Source organism: Miscanthus floridulus, chromosome 1 (genome assembly GCF_019320115.1).
Source record: "Miscanthus floridulus cultivar M001 chromosome 1, ASM1932011v1, whole genome shotgun sequence".
Taxonomy (NCBI): domain Eukaryota; kingdom Viridiplantae; phylum Streptophyta; class Magnoliopsida; order Poales; family Poaceae; genus Miscanthus; species Miscanthus floridulus.
Window position 1 is genome coordinate 86,931,007 of NC_089580.1, and position 11,095 is coordinate 86,942,101.

The 11,095-nt window shown below is 47.4% G+C and overlaps 1 pseudogene; it reads left to right on the plus strand.

The window, feature by feature from the left end:
• Nucleotides 1–6,138: 6,138 nt before the first annotated feature.
• Nucleotides 6,139–10,638, plus strand: LOC136459952 (beta-glucosidase 18-like; annotated as a pseudogene).
• The last annotated feature ends 457 nt before the right edge of the window (nucleotides 10,639–11,095 follow it).

Below are 11,095 nucleotides of genomic sequence, written 5' to 3' on the forward strand. Positions count from 1 at the left end.
GCCCGCTCCTGCCCTGCTGAAAGCTCTAGTTTGGTTTTGCTGAATTGATGGAACCCTAAGTGCTAACCTAGTTTATCAAGTGATCATGATATAGGTAGCACACTCCAAGTGGTGAAGCAAATAAAGATCATGACATGATGATGGTAATGCTATGATGATGATCAAGTGCTTAGACTTGAAAAGAAGAAAGAGAAAAACAAAACGCTCAAGGCAAAGGTATAAATGATAGGAACTATTTTATTTTGGTGATCGAGACACTTAGTGAGTGTGATCACATTTAGGATCGATAGCCGTACTATTAAGAGGGGTGAAACTCATATCGAAATGCGGTTATCAAAGTGCCACTAGATACTCTAACTCATTGCATATGCATTTAGGATCTAGTGGAGTGCTAACACCCTTGAAAATGTTTGTGAAAATATGCTAACACATGTGCACAAGGTGATACACTTGGTGGTTGGCACATTTGAGCAAGGGTTAGAAACTTCACCGGCGCCCTAAACTCAGGTGAACGTGGTCACTGTAAGTGACTGGACGCTGGTCTCTGAAGGACCGACGCGTCCGGTCAGTAGCAGCAGAAGAAGCACAACGTCGGTTGTCGACCGGACGCTGGCGCTGAAACGACCGGACGCTGTCTGGCTGTGTCCGGTCACACTGACATGGTCATGCACAGGCGAAACGCCAAGTGATCGGACGCTGGGTGAGTCCGGTCGAGCATGACCGGACGTGTCCGGTCATGATTTTTCGTTTCTGGATGCTTACTGGAAACGACCGGACGCTGAGGCTCAGCGTCTGGTCACTTTGAGCTGCTGCATCCGGTTGTCACTTGACCGTTGAGATCGGGCGATCAACATTTAAAGAGATGGGACATGTGGCACGCATCGTGTGACCGGATGCTGAGGTCCAGCATCCGATCGATATGACCGGAGCGTCCGGTCACCCCGTGTTGTGCCCAGTGAAGAGGTACAACGGCTCTATTTCGTGGGGGCTTCTATTTAAGCCCCATAGCCGGCTCAAGCTCACTCTCTTGGCCATTTGCATTGACATAGCAACCTTGTGAGTTTAGCCAAAGCCCTCCCACTCATCTCCATCATAAATTCAACATCTTTGTGAGATTAGGAGAGAATCCAAGTGCATTGCTTGAGTGTTTGCATCTAGAGACACTTGGTGTTAGTGTTTCGCTGCGGGATTCGCTTGTTACTCTTGGTGGTTGCCGCCACCTAGACGGCTTGGAGCAGCGAGGATTGTCGAGCAGAGGGTGATGATTGTCTCTGGCTCTGATCGTGGTGATTATGAGAGGTTCTTGACCTTTCCCGGGCGGAGAGCCAAAAGGTACTCTAGTGGATTGCTCGTGGCTTGTGTGATCCTCATCTTGTGTTGGTTGTGCAGCACCCTATTGAGGGTTTGGCGTGTGAAGCCAATTAGCGCGTGAACCTCCAAGTGAGTGAATCGCCACAACGAGGAGTAGCTTGCCGGCTAGCAAGTGAACCTCGGTAACAAATAATTGTGTTCATCATTTGATTCTGAGGTAATTGGTCTTCATTGGTATTTATTCTTGTGATTGATTGGTCCACTCCTCGACTCGGCGGTATAACCATTTTGCTCACTCTCTTTATATTACCGCAAACTAGTTATCAAGCTCTTTAGTGTAGCTAGTTGTGAGATAGCGTTGAGTTTCTGCATGTGTGTTGATCCAGGGCTGCCTTCTCCATCTCTCCGGCAAGGGTCGCCGGCGAGCAGGAGGTAACAGCTTGCACTCCAAGACGATAAGTATATGCTTATTTAAACAAAATTATGTTTTTCACGTTCATATGTTTCGTCTAATCATTGTAATACCTATAACTATTTTCTTATGTAGCGGCCGGATTGCATTTCTGCGCGTATTCACATACGATGCTGAAGATAACTACCACATGGTTTTTTCAGCCAGTACTGAAAACTATTTTCTCATTGCCACTAATGTGGTTGTGGACTCATATGCACGTAAGTTGATTTGAACACAGTTAAATTTTGGTATTACCAACAACACAATTAATAAGCATCGATTCACATCACAGGTTGTCTGACAACGACCGCACATAGTTCCATGACTTCACATCACAGGTTGTCTAACAACGACCGCACATAGTTCCATGACTTTTGTTGGCCCAAGGGATTATTGCCCTATTTTTGCATCTCTAGGAGGTAACTTTCCCGATCCTAAGTATAAAATTAAACATCGTCCTTGAAAATAATTTTATAATTATAAACATCCTGTTAGAGACATCTGACATTTATCTTGTAGTTGTCAGGGACCAAATACGGAATGTGGCTTCTTACAATGACCAAATTGAATAAGCAGTCACTGCTCGAGCTAATGAGGTCAAAAGGCTCCAATACGAAGACTGTGCACCAATGGCAAACAACCAGTGTGTCATTAGTTACGTTAATGATTGCAACATTGAAGAGGTGGATGAAGAAGTATTTGTGATTAAACATTAGTCTGTTGTTGTACTTAGATTCTTTAGATCAACATATTTGATAAATGGACGTACCAAAGACCGCTAAGCTCATATGGGATAAGTACTTTCGAATTAAATGCATAAATAAATATGAGCACCGATGGTAGATCAATGATTTTTTTACACTCTGCAGTACATCTATTTTTGCAATGATTAAAGCTGTCAGGGCCCATTATGAGCAACGCCCAATAGCGCCCCAATTGCTCGTGTGTTAAGTCCCGTTTAGATATTTGATGCGGCTACATACGTACGTCCCAGTTTCGAAAGAAATACATACATAGTACCCGAAAAGTCACCCACGGTCTCCCCGACCCGACGACTCCAGCACGCGTGCGTCCTCCGGCTCCGGCGCAGAGAGTGCCTGGACATCCCCGCTCCCGGCCCTCCGTCCGCCGGTGGCTATGCTTATTCACCTTCTGCCATCAGCAACCTCCGCTTCCGGCTCTCCGACATCCGCAGGCCAGCCTCCATACTCGTGCTCCCAGCCTGCAAGACATAAGTTCTCCAGGGCGCTGTCCTCATTCACGTGTGCAGCGGCAGCCACTGCTATACGAGGGACTGTACTAAGCCGTGCATTGTTGCTGGACAAGAGGTGTTCATCACCGTGACGTGAAGATCAAGTTGGCAGAGGAGCAACCCTCGGTGAGCTGAGGATGCATATGTTGCCGGCGTCAATCACGGGCTGCATCGGCGGCGCGACTGTCTCGCCATAGGGCACTCTGGTCGCAGCATCTCCTCAATTCGATTCTACAGGTGAGTTCGCATCGTCCCTGGAATCTTTTGGCTAGTTCCCGTACATATCTGCAGCCCGTACTTTGTTATAGATGGTGAACATGAACTAGCATCGTGCTTGGAGCATCTTCGTGGTCTGTGTTGCTGTTGCTGGACTGGGCTTATATATAGGATCAGCAGTTCAGTGTTTCACAAATGGGGAATTATTAGTTCTGTGCATAGGGGCATAGGTCCTGATTTCACTTGGAGTTGGACTGGGCATGACTGATTGGAGCAGCCCTCGGTGAGCCAAAACTGAAATTTTTATCACCCAATCAAGTTATTACTTTTGAGACAGCAAAAATCCCAATCTTACGCTTAAACTAAGCATATTTGTTTAGTTACTTAGAGCAAGTATAATAGCAGGCTGTAAGCCGACTAAATGCTGAGGTGGAGGAGAGAGGGGAGGAGAGAGAGGAGAAGCGGGCTGTAAGCTTGCAGCCGGCTTGGGCACAAGAACCAAGAAAGTCTGTGAGAGAGATAAGTGGGCCATGTATTAACTGTAAAGAGCCAACTACTATATGAGTGGGCTAAGAGAAGACTGAGCAAGCCGGCTGTATTATTAGCCTTGCTCTTAGATCTATGGTTTAAAAAGATTACCTATGTTTTTTCATCAGAAACATGTGTGTGGAATTTGAGAGAGTGGTGAGGCAAAAAAAAGGTTGACATATATCCTCTGGGTGCTGGTCACATTCGCCCGAGATGTGATTTTCAAAAGCTGGAGTGGTCTTGCATGCATCACATTAAAAAACTAGGTGTATTATGGTTCTGTTTATAATGAAGAAGCAAATCTGACACCACGCATGCATCACATGAAGCGGCAGACCTCGTCGTGCATGTTCCAGCCGCTGATGACTGAATTGTCACTTTGAGCCTACAGTGTCTGGTTTTTTATGATACATATGTTTGATCCTTCTGGGAATTAACTGAATAGACTAGAGCCATTTATTTACCCTAAGAGAGGAAATGGTGTTTATGCCTCGTTTAGCATGTTGACCATACTTTTGTAGGAGATTTATTTCAAGGAATTCACAGTTTCACCACAACACACGGAGCTTCTTTTTTAGATTAATTTTTAGGTTTATTTCAATACTGAAGCTACATATTCCTAATCCTCATTAGCTAACCGCTGATCTTTTCTAATAAATTTGTAGACCAAACATGCCAACAAGTCTTAGTTTGACGAGAGTACGTGCTGACTTCGTTCAGAGCTCTGAGATGCCCAGGTAAATTCAGAATCTCATATTCTAGAAATGTTTTAATAGCTATTAAGATTTGTCTTGTCATATTATATTATGCCTTCACTGATGTTAAAGTTTTAATATATAATGGCAGATCCTAATCTTATTTTTGGTAAATATGTTTCGAATCAAAGCTACTATATCTTGCATAAATATTCTTTGTGACCTTATTGCAACTCAAGGTTTATTAACAAATCATTGACATGTGTTCTCTGTTATTTCTTATCTTACATATTTAAGAGGTTCCAAGACATTCAACTTGTTGACATCGGTTACTCTTGGAGTATTACCGTTAGAAGAGTTCTCGTTCTATCAAGACTCTCAGCGCTTCATCCTCATGGATACTATGGTGAGACTCAAGAATAACAGAGGTAAAATAGTTTCATTCACAAATTAACTAACACAGATGGTAATATTATATAATTGTAGGGTTGCAAATTAATTAGTAGCGGTCGTGAGTGGCTCCGAGACCGAGAGGTTCAACATGTTACTACAACAAGGACGCGACTACACCATTCGTGATGTCAGGTTCCAAGTTAAGCCGCACATTGAGTTTCGCAATATCCAAAGCAATTACGAGTGTAGACTGGACCGTTTGACGTCCATCCATGAAGTAATCCATTGCCCTAACAAGACCTATATAGTTACGTGATGGTTATCTGTATTATAATATTAGCTTTACTATACTTTGCATGACTTGATGTATATATTTGCAATCTGTTACTGGAACTGGAAGCTGCATTCATCTGTCTCTATTCGGGATGCACATCAGGTTTTGCTTTTTTGGACATCAGGTCCCGAAAGATGCTATGCCTGGTTTCAGGATTAATCAGAGTACGGGTCTGTTTGGGATAGCCCCACACCTCAAAAAGTGAATCTGGATCTAGGATTTATCAAGGAGCAGCTCTACTAGTGGATCTGAGATCCTCCGACAAACCGTTTGGCTTACGCATCAGCTCCAGATCCACGCAAGGGTAATTTAACTGAAAAGGCCAGATTTGCCCTTAGATTTGGCCACACATGTCAGGAGGTAGAATGAAAAAAAAAGTAGAAACACGCGCTCTGTTTCTTCTTCTCCGGTCGCCTCTCTTTCTTCAGTGCGGCAGGGCAGGGCAAGGGCCGGCGCGGCGCGGCCGTGCATAGCCGGGGGCGGCCCGACCAGGAACGGGCCATGGCAGACGGCCGCGGCCAAGCACCGCGCGGCCTGGCGCGATGCGGCAGGGGGCGCTAGGCCGGGCGCGGTGTGGCAGGGGGCGGTGCGACGTGGCTGGTGTGGCTAGGGGTGCCACGGTCGGCGGATAGTCGTGGCTGAGGGTAGCGCGGCCGTGCACGGGAGGCCGGGGGCGGCGTGACCATGCGCGGGGAGGCAGGGGCAGGTCTCACAGGGCCGGTGGAGGTCGCCCGGCCTGTGGATCTCATGCGGCCACGACCCCCGCGGACAGCGCAACGGCGGGTGGGGCGTGTAGCGGCGGCGAGTGGCGCGAGCAGCGGCGCATCTCGGTAGCCATGCCGGGGGCGCGAGCAACAGGAGAGGAGGAGAAGAGGAGCAGGTGTGGCCTCGCCTGGGGCACACGCGGCCGACCATGGAGGGTGTGGCCTCACCGGGGGCAGGAGCGGCCACAGCCATGGCACGAAGCTCGCGGCTGGCGGAGCTCACGGCCGGCATGGAGCTCGCGGCCAACGTGGAGCGCACACACTGGGCGAATCCGGCCATGGAGGAGACGACGTTGTGTCGGGGCGGGGCCGGCGGGGAGGCACGCAGGGCAGGGGACGGCCCGGCCGCCGGCGGGGTGGCGAGAGAGGGGCGCGACCTCGCAACGAGAGCGGGGAAAAATTAGAACGAACCGGTATGTGTGTAACCAGTGGCAGCAGTGGCTAATTTTTTTTAACTCTACCAATTCGTGTTTGGTGGAGCACCACTTTAGTAGCTCCACCATTTTGGTGAATCTGGTTCTCCGATTTATAATTTTAATGGATCTGAATTTGGTAGAGCTGTACTGTTTAGCAAAATTTTTGTGGAGTGAAGCTATGTTTGTTGAATCTGAAGTTGGGGGAGCTGTCCCATACACGCCCTATGTTTCAGCTAGCTTCATGTTAATCAGATCACAAAAGCAAAAAAACGACAAGCTGACTCGGTATGACGATGATCGTATGTGCCAGTTTTGTATAAAGAGTAAACGACGAACACGGAAACACCGGACGGTGCACGGGCGCATGGCAGCGTGGCACGGCACACTGTCGCTCTGCCTGCGTTAGGTACACGCGTCACAGGGACGTGGCGGCGAGCCACGTAAGCGTGGGACCGAGGGCTTGGCCGGCGCGACTCCCGGCAGCATGGGCGAGGTGAGCAGGTGGAGGAGGATCCAGTTGAGGCTGAGCAGTGCGACAGCGTCGCCCGCGGGGCGGCACCCACCGCTACCGTAAACAGGGTCTTCGTCGAGCGTCAACTGTTTTGCGGAGGGTTTAAAATCGAATACTTGGCAAAGACCTTCTTTGCTGAGTGATGTACTCAGCAAAGAATTACACTCGGTAAAGAATTCTTTGTCGAGTGTCGGGCACTCGGCAAAGAGAGCACTCGGTAAAGGACTTTTTTGCCGAATGCCAGGCTCTCGGCAAAAGCGCGGCACTCGGCATAGGCTGCCCCGCGTAATGGTGTTCGGCCACGTCCTTTTTTGTTGAGTGCCTGCTGTTAGGCATTCGGCAAAGATTTTTTTTTTTTTGAAAAATACTTTGCCGAGTGCCTCTGACACGGCGCTCGACAAGGATTCAATATTTTCTTTTTGAAATGTCTTTGCCGAGTGCCTAACAGCTTCGGCACTCAACAAAGGGAGGAATTAAAAAATACATTTTTTTTGAAATACCTGGCACTCGGCAAAGAGAAAATTTCTAATTTTTTTTTCAAAAAACCTCTTTGCCGAGCGCCTTATTCTTGGCACTCAGCAAAGACCCCCTTTGCCGAGTGCCATGCCCCGGCGCTCGGTAAAGTTTTTTTTTGCTTCCAAATTTTTTTGTGCAGCCATTTTAAAGTACCAGAAACTCCTCGTTAGAATTTGAGAATTTTTTATGGTTTTTTTATATATTTAGTTACTTTATTTCGTTTATTTGAATTTTTTCAAAAAAAATATAAATTTGAACTGCACGTGGTATGAATAATAGAATTTAATGATTCAAAAAATGATAGTCATGCTACTGAGTGTAGTGTGAGGCCGTATCCAGGAACGGACCCAAAAATTCGAACATCTTGTTTACGAAACATGTCCACGAACTTGCGTGCGAAGTGTTTTTAAATTCTATAAAAAACAAACGAAGTCCGAAAATCATGAAACTTGTTGAGATGTGATATCGTATGTGGAGGCTATGATAAAAATTTCAGAAGATTTCGTGCACGTTGTCACGTACAATGCTTACAAACCAGGACATCTCTACGTGTCACAAAAGGGCTGCACAAAAAATTTAGAGGCCAAAAACAAAACAAAAAAACTTTGCCGAGTGCCGGGGCATGGCACTCGGCAAAGGGGCTTTGCCGAGTACCAAGAATAAGGCGCTCGGCAAAGAGGTTTTTTGAGTTTTTTTTAGAAATTTCCTCTTTGCCGAGTGCCTTCACAGAGGCACCCGACAAAGGTATTTAAAAAAAAATCTATGCCCACGGCCGGATCGGGGCACTCGGCAAAGTTGCCTCCTTTGCCAAGTGTCTCCCTAATCCGGCGCTCGACAAAGAAGCGGGTGGGAGCACTTAGGCGATGCAACACAGACGGACAGTAGCTGGCCCAGGGCCAGTGCGTGGCGGCTCTTGCTCGCCGGCTCTTCGCTCCTGTGGCTGCTTGTTGATCTCCCGTGGGCCACGGCGGCGGTCCGCCGGCGTCTTTCCTCTTCGGCACCGCCACCTCCTCGTACCAGGTGATCCGTCGACTTAATTTAGCTAGCTGCCTCTCCGCCTCTATCATTTCATTTGTCTCCATCTCTGTTGCCGAGCGCATGCACACGCCCGCAGGCGGTTAGTTGGGCGTTGGCCTCCGACTCCGATCCTGTGCGGTGAAGGTAGTAAAAACAAAAAAGGAAGAAAAAACTTGCGGTTGGTTTTCACTGCTCGTGGTCTCTTCAGTTATTCGGATGAGAAATAAGTGGATAACATAGGACGAATCGCATTCACATCGACCATATATACATACACATCGTTCTGTCTTCCTGTCACGAGAAAATGAGGCGGCTAACCTATTTGCAGGGCTGCGATGCTTGTTAATGGGCCCCCTATTGAGCTTCACCTGATTACAGGCGCAAAGGACTTGCGTTGCCGCAGGATGTGCTTTGGTGCTTTTGGATGCCTTTCTTTAAATAAAGAAGAAACATTAGGTTCATTCTTAATTGAAGTCAAAGACAGTAAACGAAAGACCATTTATTCAACATGAAGAGCTATAGCTGTATGACTGTCTTTTCACTTGTAGATCGAAGGTGCGTACCTCGAGGGCAACAAGAGCTTAAGCAACTGGGATGTCTTCACTCATACACCAGGTAAATCATCAACTACACATTCTTAAAGTGAGAGCAGAACTACTACCACTCTGTTAAGCTGAAAACTACCGTTGTACACTCTGTTAATTGAAATACTTCCACATACATGTGACGCAGTGGTAGTAATGTGTTTCAGGAAGAATCAAAGATGGAAGCACCGGAGATATTGCGGATGATCACTATCATCGTTACGAGGTCCAGTGTTATTACAAATATGAAATTCCCCCCAACCATTGTAAAAAATTTCAATATCATACTAAAAGTTAACTTTTCTTTTTGGATAAACCTGAAGTGCCCCCAATCTTTGCTTCATTCATCACAGGATGACATTGAGCTCATGCACTCCCTCGGCACGAACGCCTACAGATTCTCGATATCATGGGCCAGAATTCTTCGAAGTGAGTTATTAATCTAGCTAGTTCTATGCTTCAAAACTTGGAATCTTTGCATGACCTTCTCAGCCCCCGAAAAATGTTTCACCTCCCGAGTGTAGAAGGAAGATTCGGCAAAGTCAACCCAGCAGGCATCGCGTTCTACAACAGACTCATCGATTCTCTTCTGCTCAAAGGTATCGCCCCTACGTACGTAATTCAGCAGCCATGTACTTTCTTGTCACAGCCATGAGAGGACTGGATCCCAACGTTACATGTTTGTTTTTTGCTGCTGGGTCCATGACTCCATGGAGCACGTACAGGAATAGAGCCATTCGTGGTGCTGACCCACTACGACATCCCGCAAGAGCTGGTGGACAGGTACGGCGCGTGGCTCAGCGCCGAGGTGCGGCTCGACTTCGGCTACCTGGCGGACGTGTGCTTCGCGGCGTTCGGCGACCGCGTCAAGCACTGGGCCACCTTCAACGAGCCCAAAGTCACCGTGACCAAGGGCTACATGCTCGGCACCTACCCGCCGGGGCGCTGCTCGCCGCCGTTCGGCAACTGCGCCCAGGGAAACTCCGACGCCGAGCCCTACGTCGCCACGCACAACGTCGTCCTGGCCCACGCCACCGCCGTCGAGATCTACAAGAGGAAGTACCAGGTAGCTATTTGATGAACCAGACATATGATGATCGCCACAACTTTACAACGTACTCAACCTCCCTGTTTTTTTGGTTGAACCCTGCTGCAGAGAAGGCAGAAGGGCATGATTGGCATTGTGATGGCCGCCTTCTGGTTCGTTCCACTGACGGACACGCCAGTGGACCGGATGGTGACTGAACGGGCACTGTCCTTCAGCGTTCCATGGTAGATCAGATCACCCAATGCAAAACACAAGCTTGATTATTATGTTGCTACAGGTTTCTTGATCCGATAATCTACGGCGACTACCCTCCGGAGATGCGACTGCTCCTGGGCTCCAAGCTGCCGACCTTCTCGCCGGAGGAGAGGAGGAAGCTGGGTTACAAGCTGGACTTAATCGGGATCAACCACTACACAACTCTGTACGTGAAGGACTGCATGTTCACGTCAGGTTGCCCATCGGGTCAGGATATCCAATATGCGCTGGCGGCCTACACCGGAGAAAGAAATGGAATTCCCATCGGACCTCCAGTAATATGCAGCAGATTGATGTCGGTACGATATTTATGCTTACTTCAAGTCGATCGAGGTTCTGACTGACTCACGTTGCGTTTTGTGATGGACTTGCATTTATTTGGATGGATTTGAGCAGTTATTATTATATATGTGATATATATTGTGATGGATGTGATATGTGCGGATGGATATGTGGATGGATGAGATATATATGTGATGGATGAGATATATATGTGATGGATGTGATATATGTTTGTATAAATTAATTTGTCATGATGGAATGTAAAAAATAATTAAAAATTGCTGTTTTGGGTCACTTTGCCGAGTGTTGCACTCGGCAAAGGACTCCGTTGCCGAGTGTCATGGTCACAGCACTCGGCGAAGCTGGAAAAATGGGCGTGATGGATGAGATATATATGTGATGGATGTGATATATGTTTGTATAAATTAATTTGTCATGATGGAATGTAAAAAATAATTAAAAATTGCTGTTTTGGGTCACTTTGCCGAGTGTTGCACTCGGCAAAGGACTCCGTTGCCG